This window comes from Coregonus clupeaformis, unplaced genomic scaffold (genome assembly GCF_020615455.1).
Source record: "Coregonus clupeaformis isolate EN_2021a unplaced genomic scaffold, ASM2061545v1 scaf3627, whole genome shotgun sequence".
Lineage (NCBI taxonomy): Eukaryota > Metazoa > Chordata > Actinopteri > Salmoniformes > Salmonidae > Coregonus > Coregonus clupeaformis.
Window position 1 is genome coordinate 13226 of NW_025537081.1, and position 19900 is coordinate 33125.

General features: G+C 47.1%; 1 long non-coding RNA gene across 2 annotated transcripts; it reads left to right on the plus strand.

The window, feature by feature from the left end:
* Nucleotides 1–9891: 9891 nt before the first annotated feature.
* On the plus strand, nucleotides 9892–18467 carry LOC121563001. 2 transcript variants are annotated; one of them, XR_005999717.2, is made up of 4 exons: nucleotides 9892–10076; nucleotides 11551–11628; nucleotides 18245–18298; nucleotides 18415–18467. It is a non-coding gene; the product is annotated as an uncharacterized LOC121563001 (long non-coding RNA). The 2 variants fall into 2 exon arrangements; XR_005999716.1 differs by having other exon boundaries at nucleotides 9894–10076; nucleotides 11554–11628.
* Nucleotides 18468–19900: the final 1433 nt, after the last annotated feature.

Below are 19900 nucleotides of genomic sequence, written 5' to 3' on the forward strand. Positions count from 1 at the left end.
CGTTCAGTAGACTACGGGTAATGTTACCGTGGTCACGTTCAGTAGACTACAGGTAATGTTACCATGGTCACGTTCAGTAGACTACAGGTAATGTTACCATGGTCACGTTCAGTAGACTACAGGTAATGTTACCATGGTCACGTTCAGTAGACTACGGGTAATGTTACCGTGGTCACGTTCAGTAGACTACAGGTAATGTTACCGTGGCCACGTTCAGTTGAAAAATGTTCTTGAGCGTTACGGATGGAGATGCCATGAATAGAGCCAACGTTATTCCTTACATGTCAGAGAGGCGTGTTTTTGTTCTACATGGCGTATATTTTTATCTGAAGGTTCCAAAACGTTGCGTCCTGCTGAACGCGCCCCCAAGGTTGTTAGCGATAGCTAGCTAACGAGGTGACGTCACTGAACAAGGCCTAAACAGATGATTTAGCGGTCTGGTCCTAGTGGCCCAGTGTTAAAACGGTCCGCCATAGAAAGAAGGAAATTAGAACTACATTGCTGTAAATGTATGTTTGGACAAAGTGTGATTTTCTGTAATCAAATATTCTTTTTTTTATTTTTTTTAATGTACTTTTGACTAATGAATGAATAAATTATGCAAATCACATCCTGTTTCTTATGTTTTATATATATCCTTCTGTTCAATGTGTTGTATTTATATACTATCCTATGGATGGAGACATGGTCTAGTGGCCTCATGGTCTAGTGTCCCCCTCCTGGTCTAGTGGCCCCCTGGTCTAGTGGCCTCATAGTCTAGTGTCCCCCTCCTGGTCTAGTGGCCTCATGGTCTAGTGTCCCCCTCCTGGTCTAGTGGCCTCATGGTCTAGTGGCCCCCTGGTCTAGTGGCCTCATGGTCTAGTGGCCCCCTGGTCTAGTGGCCTCATGGTCTAGTGGCCCCCTGGTCTAGTGGCCTCATGGTCTAGTGTCCCCCTCCTGGTCTAGTGGCCTCATGGTCTAGTGGCCCCCTGGTCTAGTGGCCTCATGGTCTAGTGGCCCCCTGGTCTAGTGGCCTCATGGTCTAGTGTCCCCCTGGTCTAGTGTCCCCCTGGTCTAGTGGCCCCCCGGTCTAGTGGCCCCCTGGTCTAGTGTGTCGTCAATGTTTGGTTGTCTTGGTAACAGCTACTGTCATTTTAATTTCTTAAGAAAATCTATTTGGGAGTGTGTGTTTTAAGGCCTACTGGAAACTCCACCCCAGCAGCAGTCCTTCTCAGTAATCTAGACTATAGATTGGGTAATACTATTATTCCAGTGTATTAAAATAGTGAAGTGAAATCAGAACCAGCCCGGAGAGTGACGTCTTTCCAGTCCCCTGAGGACAACAGACAACCACAAGTGAAACTGGTAGACATAAAGAAGTGGTCATTCAGTTAGCAGACATAATGATATGGTCATTCAGTTAGCAGACACTCATCCACAGAGACATTAAGTCATCTCTCTGCAATCTACAGGAAGGCAGGTCTTATAATAACACTGTTACACTTTTACTATGTTTAGTTAGGATTTGAGTCAAAGCTATTGTTTGGTATTTGAAACTGAAAGACCAGAGGGGGGTGTGCAAGAAAGGGAGAGGAGAGGGAGGAAGGAGAGAGGGAAGGAGGAAAGAGAGAGGAGACGGAGGAAAGAGAGAGGAGACGGAGGGAGGAGAGAGGGAAGGAGGAAAGAGAGAGGAGACGGAGAGAGGGAAGGAGGAAAGAGGGAGGAGAGAGGGGGAGGAGAGAGGAGAGGGAGGAAGGAGAGAGGAGAGGGGGAGGAGAGGAGAGGGAGAGAGGAGAGGGAGGAAGGAGAGAGAGGAGAGGGAGGGATGGATGGAGGAGAGGGAAGGAGGGGATGGAGGAAGGAGAGAGGAGAGGGGGGAAGGAGGGAGGGATGGAGGGAGGAGAGGGAAGGAGGAGAGAGGGAAGGAGGAAGGAAAGAGGGAAGGAGGAAAGGGAGAGGAGAGGGAGGGAGGAGAGAGGGAAGGAGACGGAGGAGGGAGAGGAAGGAGGGAGGGAGGAGAGAGGGAAGGAGAGAGGGAGGGAGGAGGGAGAGAGGAGAGGGAGGAGAGAGGGAAGGAGGAAGGAGAGCGGGGTGTTTTCCTGTCAGTAACCACAACAAGTACATTAAACAAACATGGGAGGAGGGGTGGGGAAGTCGGGTCAGAGAACATGAGCTAGGCCTCCAGAGGTGACTGTCACTATCTCTGACTCTGTAATGGTCCTGCTCCAGAGGTGACTGTCACTGTCTCTGACTCTGTAATGGTCCTGCTCCAGAGGTGACTGTCACTGTCTCTGACTCTGTAATGGTCCTGCTCCAGAGGTGACTGTCACTGTCTCTGACTCTGTAATGGTCCTGCTCCAGAGGTGACTGTCACTATCTCTGACTCTGTAATGGTCCTGCTCCAGAGGTGACTGTCACTGTCTCTGACTCTGTAATGGTCCTGCTCCAGAGGTGACTGCCACGATCTCTGACTCTGTAATGGTCCTGCTCCAGAGGTGACTGTCACTATCTCTGACTCTGTCATGGTCCTGCTCCAGAGGTGACTGTCACTGTCTCTGACTCTGTAATGGTCCTGCTCCAGAGGTGGCTGTCACGATCTCTGACTCTGTAATGGTCCTGCTCCAGAGGTGACTGTCACTGTCTCTGACTCTGTAATGGTCCTGCTCCAGAGGTGACTGTCACTGTCTCTGACTCTGTAATGGTCCTGCTCCAGAGGTGACTGTCACGATCTCTGACTCTGTAATGGTCCTGCTCCAGAGGTGACTGTCACGATCTCTGACTCTGTCATTTGCATTTTATTGCATGACATAAGTATTTGATTTCCCAGCTTTCACAATAGCCTGTAATCAGTATACGCATCACTATTTGCTACAGCAGATTCTACCATTTCACAATAGCCTGTAATCAGTAGTTATTCTAAACAAAATACACTTTTTGGATGGATTCTTGTTGTTCGGTTTACTGTTTGAACAGTCGCTGAGATTATATTTGGTTATCAACGCAAAATAGGCTACTTTGATAAATAGCCAATAGATCAGATCAAGGAACCAGGTGACAACACTGCCCCCCATGGCTGTGGGAGGAATGACACAGCGTGTCCCAGGAGACAACACTGCCCCCCATGGCTGTGGGAGGAATGACACAGCGTGTCCCAGGTGACAACACTGCCCCCCATGGCTGTGGGAGGAATGACACAGCGTGTCCCAGGTGACAACACTGCCCCCCATGACTGTGGGAGGAATGACACAGCGTGTCCCAGGAGACAACACTGCCCCCCATGGCTGTGGGAGGAAGGATACAGCGTGTCCCAGGTGACAACACTGCCCCCCATGGCTGTGGGAGGAATGATACAGCGTGTCCCAGGTGACAACACTGCCCCCCATGGCTGTGGGAGGAAGGATACAGCGTGTCCCAGGTGACAACACTGCCCCCCATGGCTGTGGGAGGAATGATACAGCGTGTCCCAGGAGACAACACTGCCCCCCATGGCTGTGGGAGGAATGACACAGCGTGTCCCAGGTGACAACACTGCCCCCCATGGCTGTGGGAGGAATGACACAGCGTGTCCCAGGTGACAACACTGCCCTCCATGGCTGTGGGAGGAATGACACAGCGTGTCCCAGGAGACAACACTGCCCCCCATGGCTGTGGGAGGAATGACACAGCGTGTCCCAGGTGACAACACTGCCCCCCATGGCTGTGGGAGGAAGGATACAGCGTGTCCCAGGAGACAACACTGCCCCCCATGGCTGTGGGAGGAATGATACAGCGTGTCCCAGGTGACAACACTGCCCCCCATGGCTGTGGGAGGAAGGATACAGCGTGTCCCAGGTGACAACACTGCCCCCCATGGCTGTGGGAGGAATGACACAGCGTGTCCCAGGTGACAACACTGCCCCCCATGGCTGTGGGAGGAATGACACAGCGCGTCGACGTCTCTTCAGGTGGTAAAATGTTGAATGCTGGAGAAGTATTACAAGGAGCTCGCCCCCTTTTGTGACGAAAAGCGACATTGCAACATTCTGAATCTTACGTCTGTGTATTTGTATTTATTATGGATCCCCATTAGTTCCTGCCAAGGCAGCAGCTACTCTTCCTGGGGTTTATTATGGATCCCCATTAGTTCCTGCCAAGGCAGCAGCTACTCTTCCTGGGGGTTTATTATGGATCCCCATTAGTTCCTGCCAAGGCAGAAGCTACTCTTCCTGGGGTTTATTATGGATCCCCATTAGTTCCTGCCAAGGCAGCAGCTACTCTTCCTGGGGTTTATTATGGATCCCTGTTAGTTCCTGCCAAGGCAGCAGCTACTCTTCCTGGGGTTTATTATGGATCCCCATTAGTTCCTGCCAAGGCAGCAGCTACTCTTCCTGGGGTTTATTATGGATCCCCATTAGTTCCTGCCAAGGCAGCAGCTACTCTTCCTGGGGTTTATTATGGATCCCCATTAGTTCCTGCCAAGGCAGCAGCTACTCTTCCTGGGGTTTATTATGGATCCACATTAGTTCCTGCCAAGGCAGCAGCTACTCTTCCTGGGGTTTATTATGGATCCCCATTAGTTCCTGCCAAGGCAGCAGCTACTCTTCCTGGGGTCCAAACATATTAAAGCACTTACATTACATATAAAACAAAATATAAAACTACATAATATAACATTATTACACCACTACCTATTTACAATACAAAATGTTTAATACCACCATACAACAATATTACAATGTATGCGTATGTATGTGTCTGTACCTTTTGTGTGTCTCTTCACAGTCCCCGTTGTTCAATAAGGTGTATTTTAATCTGTTTTTTAAATCTGATTCTACTGCTTGCATCAGTTACCTGATGTGGAATAGAGTTCCATGTAGTCATGGCTCTATGTAGTAGTGTGCGCCTCCCATAGTCTGTTCTGGACTTGGGGACTGTGAAGAGACCTCTGGTGGCATGTCTTGTGGGGTATGCATGGGTGTCTGAGCTGTGTGCCAGTAGTTCAAACAGACAGCTCGGTACATTCAGCTTGTCAACACCTCTTACAAAAACAAGTAGTGATTAAGTAAATCTCTCCTCCACTTTGAGCCAGGAGAGATTGACATGCATGTCATTAATGTTAGCTTTCCATGTACTTTTAAGGGCCAGCCGTGCTGCCCTGTTCTGAGCCAACTGCAAGTCCCTCTTTGTGGCACCTGACCACACGACTGAACAGTAGTCCAGGTGTGACAAAACTAGGGCGTGTAGGACCTGCCTTGTTGATTATAGACAGACTTCTCCCCATCTTAGCTACTGTTGTATCAATATGTTTTGACCATGACAGTTTACAATCCAGGGTTACTCCAAGCAGTTTAGTCACCTCAACTTGCTCAATTTCCACATTATTCATTACGAGATGTAGTTGAGGTTTAGGGTTTAGTGAATGATTTGTCCCAAATACAATGCTTTTAGTTTTGGAAATATTTAGCACTAAGTTATTCCTTGCCACCCATTCAGAAACTAACTGCAGCTCTTTGTTAAGTGTTGCAGTCATTTCAGTTGCTCATTTCAGTTGCTGTGGTAGCTGACGTGTATAGTGTTGAGTCATCTGCATACATAGACACACTCGCTTAACTCAAAGCCAGTGGCATGTCGTTAGTAAAGATTTTAAAAAGTAAGGGGCCTAGACAGCTGCCCTGGGGAATTCCTGATTCTACCTGTATTATGTTGGAGAGGCTTCCATTAAAGAACACCCTCTGTGTTCTGTTAGACAAGTAACTCTTTATCCACAATATAGCAGGGGATTTAAAGCCATAACACATACCTTTTTCCAGCAACAGACTATGATCGATAATGTCAAAAGCTGCACTGAAGTCTAACAAGACAGCCCCCACAATCATTTTATCATCAATTTCTCTCAGCCAATCATCAGTCATTTGTGTAAGTGCTGTGCTTGTTGAGTGTCCTTCCCTATTAGCGTGCTGAAAGTCTGTTGTCAGTTTGTTTACTGTGAAATAGCACTGTATCTGGTCGAACGCCATTTTTTCCTGAAGTTTACTAAGGGTTGGTAACAGGCTGATTGGTCGGCTATTTGAGCCAGTAAAGGGGGCTTTACTATTCTTGGGTAGCGGAATTACTTTTGCTTCCCTCCAGGCCTGAGGGGACACACTTTCTAGTAGGCTTAGACTGAAGAGATGTGGCAAATAGGAGTGGCAATATCGTCCGCTATCATCCTCAGTAAATTTTCCATCCAGATTGTCAGACCCCGGTGGCTTGTCATTGTTGACGGACAACAATCTTTTTTTTCCACCTCTTCCACACTCACTTCACGGAATTCAAAAGTACAACTTGGTCAGATATACTCGGATGTGTAGTGTCAGCATTTGTTGCTGGCATGTCGTGCCTAAGTTTGCTAATCTTGCCAATGGAAAAAGTCATTAAAGTAGTTGGCAATATCAGTGGGTTTTGTGATGAATGAGCCATCTGATTCAATGAATGATGGAGCTGAGTTTTCCTTTTCCCCAAAATGTCATTTAAGGTGCTCCAAAGTTTTTTTACTATCATTCTTTATATCATTTATTTTTGTTTCATAGTGTAGTTTATTTTTTGTTTAGTTTAGTCACATGATTTCTTCATTTGGGGATGCTTTGCTGCCTCGGGACCTGGACGACTTGCCTTAATAGAAGGAACCGTGAATTCTGCTCTGTATCAGAGAATTCTACAGGAGAATGTCAGACCATCCGTCTGTGAGCTGAAGCTGAATCGCAGCTGGGTCATGCAGCAAGACAATGATCCAAAACACACAATCAAGTCTACATGAAAATTGCTAAAAAAGCAACAAATTGGAAGTTTTGGAATGGCCTAGTCAAAGTCCAGACCTAATCCCAATTGAGATGTTGTGGCAGGACTTGAAACGAGCAGTTAATGCTTGAAAACCCACACGTCACTGAGTTAAAGCAGTTCTGCATGGAAGAGTGGGCCAAAATTCCTCCACAGCGACGTGAGAGACTGATCAACAACTACAGGAAGCATTTGGTTGGAGTCATTGCAGCTAAAGGTGGCACAACCAGTTATTGAGTGTAAGGGGGCAATTACTTTTTCACACAGGGGAATTGGGTGTTGCATGACTTTGTTAATGAAATAAATATGTAATTGTTGTGTTATTGGTTCACTTATGTTCCCTTTATCTAATATTAGGTTTTGGTTGAAGATCTGATAACATTCAGTATCACAAATATGCAGAAGTAGAGAAAATTAGAAAGGGGGCAAATACTTTTTCATAGCACTGTATCTCAGTCCAAGTGGTGGTAAGAATGTTTATTCTTTACATCAAGAACATAGGAATCACTACTAAACGTATTGTATGACCTCTTATACACAATATTAGGCCCAGCCTTTGGAGCTTTGGTTTTCCTAGATATGGCTACTATATTGTGATCACTACATCCAATGGCGCAGTGGTCTAAGGCTGTGCCACTAGAGATCCTGGTTCGAATCCAGGCTCTGTCGTAACCGGCCGCGACCGGGAGACCCCATGGGGACGGCGCACAATTGGCCCAGCGTCGTCCAGGGTAGGGGAGGGAATGGCCCGCAGGGATGTAGCTCAGTTGGTAGAGCATGGCGTTTGCAACGCCAGGGTTGTGGGTTTGATTCCCACGGGGGGCCAGTATGAAAAAAATAAAAATAATGTATGCACTCACTAACTGTAAGTCGCTCTGGATAAGAGTGTCTGCTAAATGACTTAAATGTAAAAGCAAATTTCTGCAGCATTAGTAAAGATGTGATCAATACATGTTGATGATATCATTCCTGTGCTGTTTGTAAATACCCTGGTAGGTTGACTGACAACCTGAACCAGGTTGCAGCTTGATGAGAGGCAGTCAATATTTAAATCACCCAGAAATATATACTTCTCTGTTGCTATCACATACATTATCAAGCGTTTCACACATGTTATCCAGATACTGACTGTTAGCACTTGGTGGTCCATAGAAGCTTCCCATCAGAATGGGCTTTAGGTGTGAGGCAGGTGAACCAGGCAGTACATTATGTGTGTTTGTGTGTGCGTATGGCATTCGTTTGAGGAAACTACGTCGGGTGACTGGTGATCCAACTGGTATTACCATGCTAGCTACAATGCCAGAGAAAGGAATGAGGTGGGGTGTGGTGGCATTTCTGAGAAAAAGGTACGGTGATCAAACTGGCATTACCATGCTAGCTACAATGCCAGAGAAAGGAATGGGGGGGGGGGCGTGGCGGCATTTCTGAGAAAAAGGTACGGTGATCAAACTGGCATTACCATGCTAGCTACAATGCCAGAGAAAGGAATGGGGGGGTGTCTGTTTATGTTGTACCTGCGTGCGTGAGTCTACGTACGTGCCTATCAGACTGGTGTGGTAGTACCTGCCTACCACACAGATAGACAGGTTGGTATTGCCGGTACTTTCCCAGCTAGACTGAAACCAAACTCCCTGTATTTCCTCCTCTAAAAACAGAGGGAGAGGGAGAGAGGGAGGAGGGAGGAGGGAGAGGGACAGAGGGAGGAGGGAGAGGGACAGAGGGAGGAGGGAGAGGGAGGAGGGAGAGGGACAGAGGGAGAGGGAGGAGGGACAGAGGGAGGAGGGAGAGGGACAGAGGGAGGAGGGAGGAGGGACATAGGGAGGAGGGAGGAGGGACAGAGGGAGGAGGGAGAGGGACAGAGGGAGGAGGGAGAGGGACATAGGGGAGGAGGGACAGAGGGAGAGGGAGAGGGACAGAGGGAGAGGGAGGAGGGACAGAGGGACAGAGGGAGGAGGGAGAGGGACAGAGGGAGGAGGGAGAGGGACAGAGGGAGAGGGACAGAGGGACAGAGGGAGAGGGACAGAGGGAGGAGGGAGAGGGAGGAGGGACAGAGGGAGGAGGGACAGAGGGAGGAGGGAGGAGGGACAGAGGGAGGAGGGAGAGGGACAGAGGGAGGAGGGAGAGGGACATAGGGAGGAGGGACAGAGGGAGAGGGAGAGGGACAGAGGGGAGAGGGAGGAGGGACAGAGGGACAGAGGGAGGAGGGAGAGGGACAGAGGGAGGAGGGAGAGGGACAGAGGGAGAGGGACAGAGGGAGAGGGACAGAGGGAGGAGGGAGAGGGAGGAGGGACAGAGGGAGGAGGGACAGAGGGAGGAGGGAGGAGGGACAGAGGGAGGAGGGAGAGGGACAGAGGGAGAGGGACAGAGGGAGGAGGGAGAGGGACAGAGGGAGAGGGACAGAGGGAGAGAGGGACAGAGGGACAGAGGGAGGAGGGAGAGGGAGGAGGGACGGAGGGACAGAGGGAGGAGGGAGAGGGAGAGGGACAGAGGGACAGAGGGAGGAGGGACAGAGGGAGGAGGGAGGAGGGACAGAGGGAGGAGGGACAGAGGGAGAGGGACGGAGGGAGGAGGGACAGAGGGAGAGGGACAGAGGGAGGAGGGAGAGGGACAGGGACAGAGGGAGAGGGACAGAGGGAGGAGGGAGAGGGACAGAGGGAAAGGGACAGAGGGAGGAGGGAGAGGGAGCGGTATCCTCAGATCCTCTGGTCCTGGAGGGTCCTCTGTCATATCCTTTCTTTGTCCTGCTTTTCCCTGCAACACAATTATCCAGGGAGCAAACTTTCACTGGAATGTGATATAAAAACCAGGCAATGGTGTGCTTCAGGACCATGCGGACACCTCCGAGGGGTCCGGTAGGCTGTTTGGAGTGTTTAAAACAAAAATAATGTCCCCCTGCAATGATCTCTTCGCATAACCAAAAGTTAGTCTGGTATTATTGGGTTCCCAGGTCAACATTAGTCTCTGATTTATCAGATTTTAGCCATACAAACAATCAATCAATCAAGCAGTCAATCAATACACCCCTGGCCTGGTCTGATCTGAATGAACTGGAGTGATGAAAGTACCTGTCTTTAGTTTGTAGAAACAAGTGAACGCACACAACGACACTCCTATCGAAAGTAAAAGTAAATGGAAGTCTTGCGAGCGACGCGGCATCTCTTAACTTTCAGACGCGCAACAAACGGCCACAAAGTGCACGGGTCGTTCAAGGACAGCTGCAGCTTTTAATGCATAGGACACGGATCATATAGGAAGCTGTTGCGTTTACCGAGGGATGGAGACACTCGACGCCTGCCAGACAGGTGAGATTTTAGGGGGGTATTTTTCCTGCCGGTCTCCTCAGTATAGTTGAATTGCATGGAGGTTGTCTGTCTCCCAACGCACTTGCACTGATAACATAACCACTGAAATAAAGTGAAATAAAACCCATATATTTTATTGAAAAGACGATAAATATAACTTATTATGCACTATTTATTTCGGAGTTTACTGTTTTATATTTATTTTTGTAAATACATTTTATTTCGCCGTACCCTGCGTGTGAATGATTGCGTGGGGCGTGTGATTTGATGTTTTGGGGGGGATTCCAGTGCAGCAAAAAGAGAGAAAGTGAGTGTCTTCTTTGGTCCGGTAGAGTTGTTCTCCGCTCTTGTTGTTCAGATGGAATAATACTGTGTTGCAATCTTATCTTCTGTAATGTTTCATGTTGTGTGTTTGGCAGCTTATCAGGCATTTATTATTTTATTATAGAACTTGTATCATGTCGTCGTCGTCGTCGTCCCCCCCTCCCACGTGTTTCACAGAGCAATACAACTGTGACGCCTGAAAAAAAAAAAAACATGGCGGTCATTATTTCGTCTATTTATTTAGGACATCATTTATTTTCTGATCTGTTTTAATATATGGATGTGGTTACAATCTAGCTGCCCTGACTGTCTGCCAGGGTCTCTGCTGCAGCCCATAGCCTACTTATAGAGTAAATCAACAACTGGAACACCAGTCTGTCTGTTTCAGCTTTGGACCAGAGACATTATGTTTATTATATACACCTAGACACCTTATTGAGAGGTCCTGATGCTGGCGTAGAGACCGTAACCCAACACCTAGACACCTTATTGAGAGGTCCTGATGCTAGCGTAGAGACCGTAACCCAACACCTAGACACCTTTATTGAGAGGTCCTGATGCTAGCGTAGAGACCGTAACCCAACACCTAGACACCTTATTGAGAGGTCCTGATGCTAGCGTAGAGACCGTAACCCAACACCTTATTGAGAGGTCCTGATGCTAGCGTAGAGACCGTAACCCAACACCTAGACACCTTTATTGAGAGGTCCTGATGCTAGTGTAGAGACCGTAACCTAACACCTAGACACCTTTATTGAGAGGTCCTGATGCTGGCGTAGAGACCGTAACCCAACACCTAGACACCTTATTGAGAGGTCCTGATGCTAGCGTAGAGACCGTAACCCAACACCTTATTGAGAGGTCCTGATGCTAGCGTAGAGACCGTAACCCAACACCTAGACACCTTATTGAGAGGTCCTGATGCTAGCGTAGAGACCGTAACCCAACACCTAGACACCTTATTGAGAGGTCCTGATGCTGGCGTAGAGACCGTAACCCAACACCTAGACACCTTTATTGAGAGGTCCGGTTCTCTAATGGCTAAATTGTTGGGGTTGACAGTCGCTGGACCCGGGTTCGACTCCCGGTCAGGGCTACCCCCCCCCCCCTGAATTCCCTACAATATGGTGATCCAGTGTGGTTTGGTCAGCAGGTGCCAGGATGCAGGATGTTGATATCATGGATCTGCCCCTCTCCCCTCCGCCTGAGGTTGAAGACATTCTGTCAGGTAACCCTGCACTAACGCTGTTCTGCAAATATACAGTAACCCTGCACTAACCCTGTTCTACGAATATACAGTAACCCTGCACTAACCCTGTTCTACGAATATACAGTAACCCTGCACTAACACTGTTCTACGAATATACAGTAACCCTGCACTAACCCTGTTCTACGAATATACAGTAACCCTGCACTAACACTGTTCTACAAATATACAGTAACCCTGCACTAACCCTGTTCTACGAATATACAGTAACCCTGCACTAACCCTGTTCTACGAATATACAGTAACCCTGCACTAACACTGTTCTAGAAATATACAGTAACCCTGCACTAACCCTGTTCTACGAATATACAGTAACCCTGCACTAACCCTGTTCTACGAATATACAGTAACCCTGCACTAACACTGTTCTACAAATATACAGTAACCCTGCACTAACCCTGTTCTCACGAATATACAGTAACCCTGCACTAACCCTGTTCTACGAATATACAGTAACCCTGCACTAACCCTGTTCTACGAATATACAGTAACCCTGCACTAACCCTGTTCTACGAATATACAGTAACCCTGCACTAACCCTGTTCTACGAATATACAGTAACCCTGCACTAACACTGTTCTACAAATATACAGTAACTCTGTTCTACAAATATACAGTAACACTGTTCTACAAATATACAGTAACCCTGCACTAACCCTGTTCTACGAATATACAGTAACACTGTTCTACAAATATACAGTAACACTGTTCTACAAATATACAGTAACCCTGCACTAACACTGTTCTACGAATATACAGTAACACTGTTCTACGAATATACAGTAACACTGTTCTACAAATATACAGTAACACTGTTCTACAAATATACAGTAACACTGTTCTACAAATATACAGTTGATATCAGGGAAGGTTAGTTCCACATGCAAATGGTACCTCTTTGTGTTTGGGTCAAACACTAACACTGTTCAACAAAGATATAAACTCAACAAAAAAAAGAAACTTCCCTTTTTCAGGACCCTGTCTTTCAAAGATAAAAAATCAAAATCACTTCACAGATCTTCATTGTGAAGGGTTTAAACACACTGTTTCCCATGCTTGTTCAATGAACCATAAACAATTCATGAACATGCACCTGTGGAACGGTCGTTAAGACACTAACAGCTGACAGACGGTAGGCAATTAAGGTCACAGTTATGAAAACTTAGGACACTAAAGAGGCCTTTCTACTGAGTCTGAAAAACACCAAAAGAAAGACGCCCAGGGTCCCTGCTCATCTGCGTTAACGTGCCTTAGGCATGCTGCAAGGAGGCAGGAGGACTGCAGATGTGGCCAGGGCAATAAATTGCAATGTCCGTACTGTGAGACACCTAAGACAGCGCTACAGGGAGACAGGACGGACAGCTGATCGTCCTCGCAGTGGCAGACCACGTGTAGCAACACCTGCACAGGATCGGTACGTCCGAACATCACACCTGCGGGACAGGTACAGGATGGCAACAACAACTGCCCGAGTTACACCAGGAACGCACAATCCCTCCATCAGTGCTCAGACTGTCCGCAATAGGCTGAGAGAGGCTGGACTGAGGGCTTGTAGGCCTGTTGTAAGGCAGGTCCTCACCAGACATCACCGGCAACAACGTCGCCTATGGGCACAAACCCACCGTCGCGGTTTTCTCTCACCAGGGGTGATGGTCGGATTCGTGTTTATCGTCGAAGGAATGAGCGTTACACCGAGGCCTGTACTCTGGAGCGGGATCGATTTGGAGGTGGAGGGTCCGTCATGCTCTGGGGCGGTGTGTCACAGCATCATCGGACTGAGCTTGTTGTCATTGCAGGCAATCTCAACGCTGTCCGTTACAGGGAAGACATCCTCCTCCCTCATGTGTTACCCTTCCTGCAGGCTCATCCTGACATCCTGTGCGTGATTTCCTGCAAGACAGGAATGTCCGTGTTCTGCCATGGCCAGCGAAGAGCCAGGATCTCAATCCCATTGAGCACGTCTGGGACCTGTTGGATCGGAGGGTGAGGGTTAGGGCCATTCCCCCCAGAAATGTCCGGGAACTTGCAGGTGCCTTGGTGGAAGAGTGGGGTAACATCTCACAGCAAGAACTGGCAAATCTGGTGCAGTCCATGAGGAGGAGATGCACTGCAGTACTTAATGCAGCTGGTGGCCACACCAGATACTGACTGTTACTTTTTATTTTGACCCCCCCCCTTTGTTCAGGGACACATTATTCAATTTCTGTTAGTCACATGTCTGTGGAACTTGTTCAGTTTATGTCTCAGTTGTTGAATCTTGTTATGTTCATACAAATATTTACACATGTTAAGTTTGCTGAAAATAAACGCGGTTGACAGTGAGAGGACGTTTCTTTATTTTGCTGAGTTTAGTTGATATCAGGGCATGTTAGTTCCACATGCAAATGCTACCTCTGTGGTAGACGAGATCTAAAACTGGTAACCCCTGCACTAACACTGTTCTACAAAGATACAGTTTGATATCAGGGCATGTTAGTTCCACACGCAAATGCTACCTCTGTGGTAGACGCGATTGTCACGATCGTTAGAGTGAGTAGACCAAGGCGCAGCGTGAGATTCGTACATCTTATTTTATTAAGTGGACACACAAATAAACAAAACAACAAACGATACGTGAAGTCCAACGGTACAAACACAAAACCAACTGGAACAAGATCCCACAACTATTGTGGGAAAACAGCCTCTATAAATATGGCTCCCAATCAGAGACAACCAGCAACAGCTGACACTCGTTGCCTCTGATTGGGAACCACTCTGGCCAACACAGAAATACAAAACATAGAATATACACACCCTGGCTCAACATATAGAGTCCCCAGAGCCAGGGTGTGACAGTGATCTAAAACACAAGGGTGTACTACGATGCAAGCTAGATCTTACTCAGGGTTTTCTAAAGCTAGCCAGCGTCAGTTAGCTTCACTTTTCCCAGCTCAGGCCTGTATTACGACGGTGGATATTTTGCTCGTTCGCCTGCCCCTAACTCTAGCAGTGGCTAGAAGAACGCCGAACTCTCCATTGAGACAATGCTGAAACATCAATCCACATTTTCATGTGTGGCAGAAAAAAAAAATATATATATATATTATCTTGCAAATTCAGCAGGCTATAGTGTGAAATAGGCTTTTAGAAGTGCCGTGTTTATTGTATTAGTTATCGTTAATGCCATTTTGTGCTTATTCATGTGCAACACCCTTTTTTTTACCCACTCCTAACAATACAATTATTTGATTAAAATCATACAAAAGTTTTACTGTGCGTGAAGTTTCATTCTGTCATTATTAATGTGTAATGTGATAGGTATTTTTTTTTTAAATGACTCATTTTTAAACACAAAAAAACCCACATTTGATTAATAGAATATCACAATCTTTGCGAGCGGTGGGGGGGGGATGTGATTTCATTGGTCCTCAGCTTGCGTTACAGACATTTCATTCATAAATAATATAAATGATAAATAAATAATAATAATAGATAATAATAATAATAATAATTATAATTATAATAATAGATAAATGGAGTCAGCCCTGTTAACCTGCCCCAGAGCAGGTTAGTTCTGAATGATTCGTTGCCATAGACATTTACCTGGCTAAAAGGTGACCCACTTTCGTGGTACCGGTTATGCTGAAGTTAACTCAGAGTCGACCAAAGTTACCTTGGTAGTGCAGGGCTCAGGTAACCCATGACACCGTTCTACAAAAGGGCAATGTTCAGAAACCTTTAGTTCCCCGTGGATATCACACCCACCCACACGCAATGTTAAACCCTGGACCCAGAACCACTGGAGGACGTTAGTTCCCCATGGATATCACACCCACCCACACGCAATGTTAAACCCTGGACCCAGAACCACTGGAGGACGTTAGTTCCCCATGGATATCACACCCACCCACACGCAATGTTAAACCCTGGACCCAGAACCACTGGAGGACGTTAGTTCCCCGTGGATATCACACCCACCCACACGCAATGTTAAACCCTGGACCCAGTACCACTGGAGGACGTTAGTTCCCCATGGATATCACACCCACCCACACGCAATGTTAAACCCTGGACCCAGAACCACTGGAGGACGTTAGTTCCCCATGGATATCACACCCACCCACACGCAATGTTAAACCCTGGACCCAGAACCACTGGAGGACGTTAGTTCCCCATGGATATCACACCCACCCACACGCAATGTTAAACCCTGGACCCAGAACCGCAGGAGGACGTTAGTTCCCCATGGATATCACACCCACCCACACGCAATGTTAAACCCTGGACCCAGAACCACTGGAGGACGTTAGTTCCCCGTGGATATCACACCCACCCACACGCAATGTTAAACCCTGGACCCAGAACCACTGGAGGACGTTAGTTCCCCATGGATATCACACCCACCCACACGCAATGTTAAACCCTGGACCCAGAACCGCAGGAGGACGTTAGTTCCCCATGGATATCACACCCACCCACACGCAATGTTAAACCCTGGACCCAGAACCACTGGAGGTTGGTGGCGCCTTAATTTGGGGAGGACGGGGCTCGTGGTAATGGCTGGAGCGGAATCAGTGGAATTGCTATCAAATACATCAAACGCGTGGTTTCCGTGGTTTCCAGGTGTTTCGATGCCATTCCATTTACTCCGTTCCGGACATTATTATGAGCCGTTCTCTCCCCCCTCCACAGCAGCCTCCACTGCACCCAAACGCTGTTCTACAAAGGACATAGAGTTGATGTCAGGACGTTATTCATTAGAGGACGTCAGTTACGCATAATAGCCTTTGAGCCTTGGGCTAGCTCTGTGAAAACACACTCTGTGAAAACACCTCTATCTAACACGCATCTAAAACCCAACCCGAAGATCATTTCCTCGTTTGCCAGTCCACGTTGCCAACAACCTGTCGTCTTCTTCATCTTTGTGGTTTAACGGCGGTTGGCATTCAATATGTTGCATTACCGCCCCCAGCTGGACTGTGATATATATACCCATATATATATAATATATATAAATCCATTATACTGTGATACAACATGTGAAAAGGAAAAACAACAAACAATTAAATACAACCCCCCCTCTCTTCCAACGAACCCTACACTCATTAAAAACCCACTACCCCATTCCACTACTTTGACCCTATCTGCTCCTGCACCATGGCAACGGCCTGGGAGGACGGGACACCACCACTCAACACACCCTGGAACTCTTCTGAAGTCAAATCTCGTACCCCCCCCCCCCCAAATACTTCTCTTGCAGCTGCCACCACAACGTCTATTTTCTGTGATTTACGTTCCGTTTCTGTGGTACGGTTTGGTAGCTTAGTGGTTAAGAGCGTTGTGCCAGTAACCGAAAGGTCGCTGGTTCTAATCCCCGAGCCGACTAGGTGAAAAATCTGTCGATGTGCCCTTGAGCAAGGCACTTAACCCTAATTGCTCCTGTAAGTCGCTCTGGATAAGAGCGTCTGCTAAATGACCAATTATTTTTAATTATTATATAACCATCGCTGTGAACGTTAAAAGCCAAACCTTTACTGAAGCATATTATCAGTCGTTGGCGATCCTCTGCGCTGGCACAGATCTACTACTCACAGGGATCCTCTCAGCACTTGACACCGATCTTCTTCCACACCCCATTGTCCATTTTTAGATCCATCCATTCCTGAAAAAATCCAAATCCTCATTGTCTTCGTCATCATCTTCCTCTTCCTTCTCCGTTCCTCCTCAGAAATCCACCTTTCTGTGTCCCTGTCCCAATATTCATCATCTTCCTCTTCCTCCTCAGAAATCCACCTTTCTGTGTCCCTGTCCCAATATTCATCATCTTCCTCTTCCTCCTCAGAAATCCACCTTTCTGTGTCCCTGTCCCAATATTCATCATCTTCCTCTTCCTCCTCAGAAATCCACCTTTCTGTGTCCCTGTCCCAATATTCATCTTGTTCCTCTTCCTCCTCCATTCCTCCTCAGAAATCCACCTTTCTGTGTCCCTGTCCCAATATTCATCATCTTCCTCTTCCTCCTCAGAAATCCACCTTTCTGTGTCCCTGTCCCAATATTCATCATATTCCTCTTCCTCCTCAGAAATCCACCTTTCTGTGTCCCTGTCCAAATATTCATCTTCTCCTGACTTTGCTTGCAGCCCGGTGGCATCCCGACGTAACTCCATCTCATAATTGTCCTCCTCACCTTGGAAACGTGTCTTTCTGCGCGCCCCAAGAACCTGTCACTCATGAGGGAACGGGTATAGTTGTTGTTATAATGTTACTTCACTTCCTGGTGAGGCACAGCCGGGTAAGGTGATTGGCTGTTTAGTCAGAGCCAGGTAAGGTGTTTGGCTGTTTAGTCAGAGCCAGGGAGGTGATTGGCTGTTTAGTCAGAGCCAGGGAGGTGATTGGCTGTTTAGTCAGAGCCAGGGAGGTGATTGGCTGTTTAGTCAGAGCCAGGTAAGGTGTTTGGCTGTTTAGTCAGAGCCAGGGAGGTGATTGGCTGTTTAGTCAGAGCCAGGGAGGTGATTGGCTGTTTAGTCAGAGCCAGGGAAGGTGATTGGCTGTTTAATGGAGTTGATTGGCTGTTTGACTGTTTCCTTCCTGTTTCTCAGAATTAGACCTGGAGGCCATTCTGGAACATTTGGATCTTCATTTGGAGTTCAATGGTAAGTTATACACACACACACACACACACACACACACACACACACACACACACACACACACACACACACACACTGTGACTGGCTGACTGACTCAAAGCAACTGTCTCCTGTTTCAGACTCGTTGTTTGACCTGGACTGTGATGTGGACATACAGAGTGGTAAGGAGTTTAGAACAGGCGCTTCTAGTCGTTGTGTTTCTATACCTGGTGATGCCATCTGTCTGTTCTAGTGGTTGTGTTTCTATACCTGGTGATGCCATCTGTCTGTTCTAGTGGTTGTGTTTCTATACCTGGTGATGCCATCTGTCTGTTCTAGTGGTTGTGTTTCTATACATGGTGATGCCATCTGTCTGTTCTAGTGGTTGTGTTTCTATAACTGGTGATGCCATCTGTCTGTTCTAGTGGTTGTGTTTCTATACCTGGTGATGCCATCTGTCTGTTCTAGTGGTTGTGTTTCTATACATGGTGATGCCATCTGTCTGTTCTAGTGGTTGTGTTTCTATACCTGGTGATGCCATCTGTCTGTTCTAGTGGTTGTGTTTCTATACATGGTGATGCCATCTGTCTGTTCTAGTGGTTGTGTTTCTATACATGGTGATGCCATCTGTCTGTTCTAGTGGTTGTGTTTCTATACCTGGTGATGCCATCTGTCTGTTCTAGTGGTTGTGTTTCTATACCTGGTGATGCCATCTGTCTGTTCTAGTGGTTGTGTTTCTATACCTGGTGATGCCATCTGTCTGTTCTAGTGGTTGTGTTTCTATACCTGGTGATGCCATCTGTCTGTTCTAGTGGTTGTGTTTCTATACATGGTGATACCATCTGTCTGTTCTAGTCGTTGTGTTTCTATACATGGTGATGCCATCTGTCTGTTCTAGTGGTTGTGTTTCTATACATGGTGATGCCATCTGTCTGTTCTAGTGGTTGTGTTTCTATACATGGTGATGCCATCTGTCTGTTCTAGTGGTTGTGTTTCTATACCTGGTGATGCCATCTGTCTGTTCTAGTGGTTGTGTTTCTATACATGGTGATGCCATCTGTCTGTTCTAGGGGATGTGTTTCTATACATGGTGATGCCACCAGTCTGTTCTAGTGGTTGTGTTTCTATACATGGTGATGCCACCTGTCTGTTCTAGTGGTTGTGTTTCTATACATGGTGATGCCATCTGTCTGTTCTAGTGGTTGTGTTTCTATACCCGGTGATGCCATCTGTCTGTTCTAGTGGTTGTGTTTCTATACCTGGTGATGCCATCTGTCTGTTCTAGTGGTTGTGTTTCTATACATGGTGATGCCATCTGTCTGTTCTAGTGGTTGTGTTTCTATACCTGGTGATGCCATCTGTCTGTTCTAGTGGTTGTGTTTCTATACCTGGTGATGCCATCTGTCTGTTCTAGTGGTTGTGTTTATATACATGGTGATGCCATCTTTCTGTTCTAGTGGTTGTGTTTCTATACATGGTGATGCCATCTGTCTGTTCTAGTGGTTGTGTTTCTATACATGGTGATGCCATCTGTCTGTTCTAGTGGTTGTGTTTCTATACATGGTGATGCCATCTGTCTGTTCTAGTGGTTGTGTTTCTATACCTGGTGATGCCATCTGTCTGTTC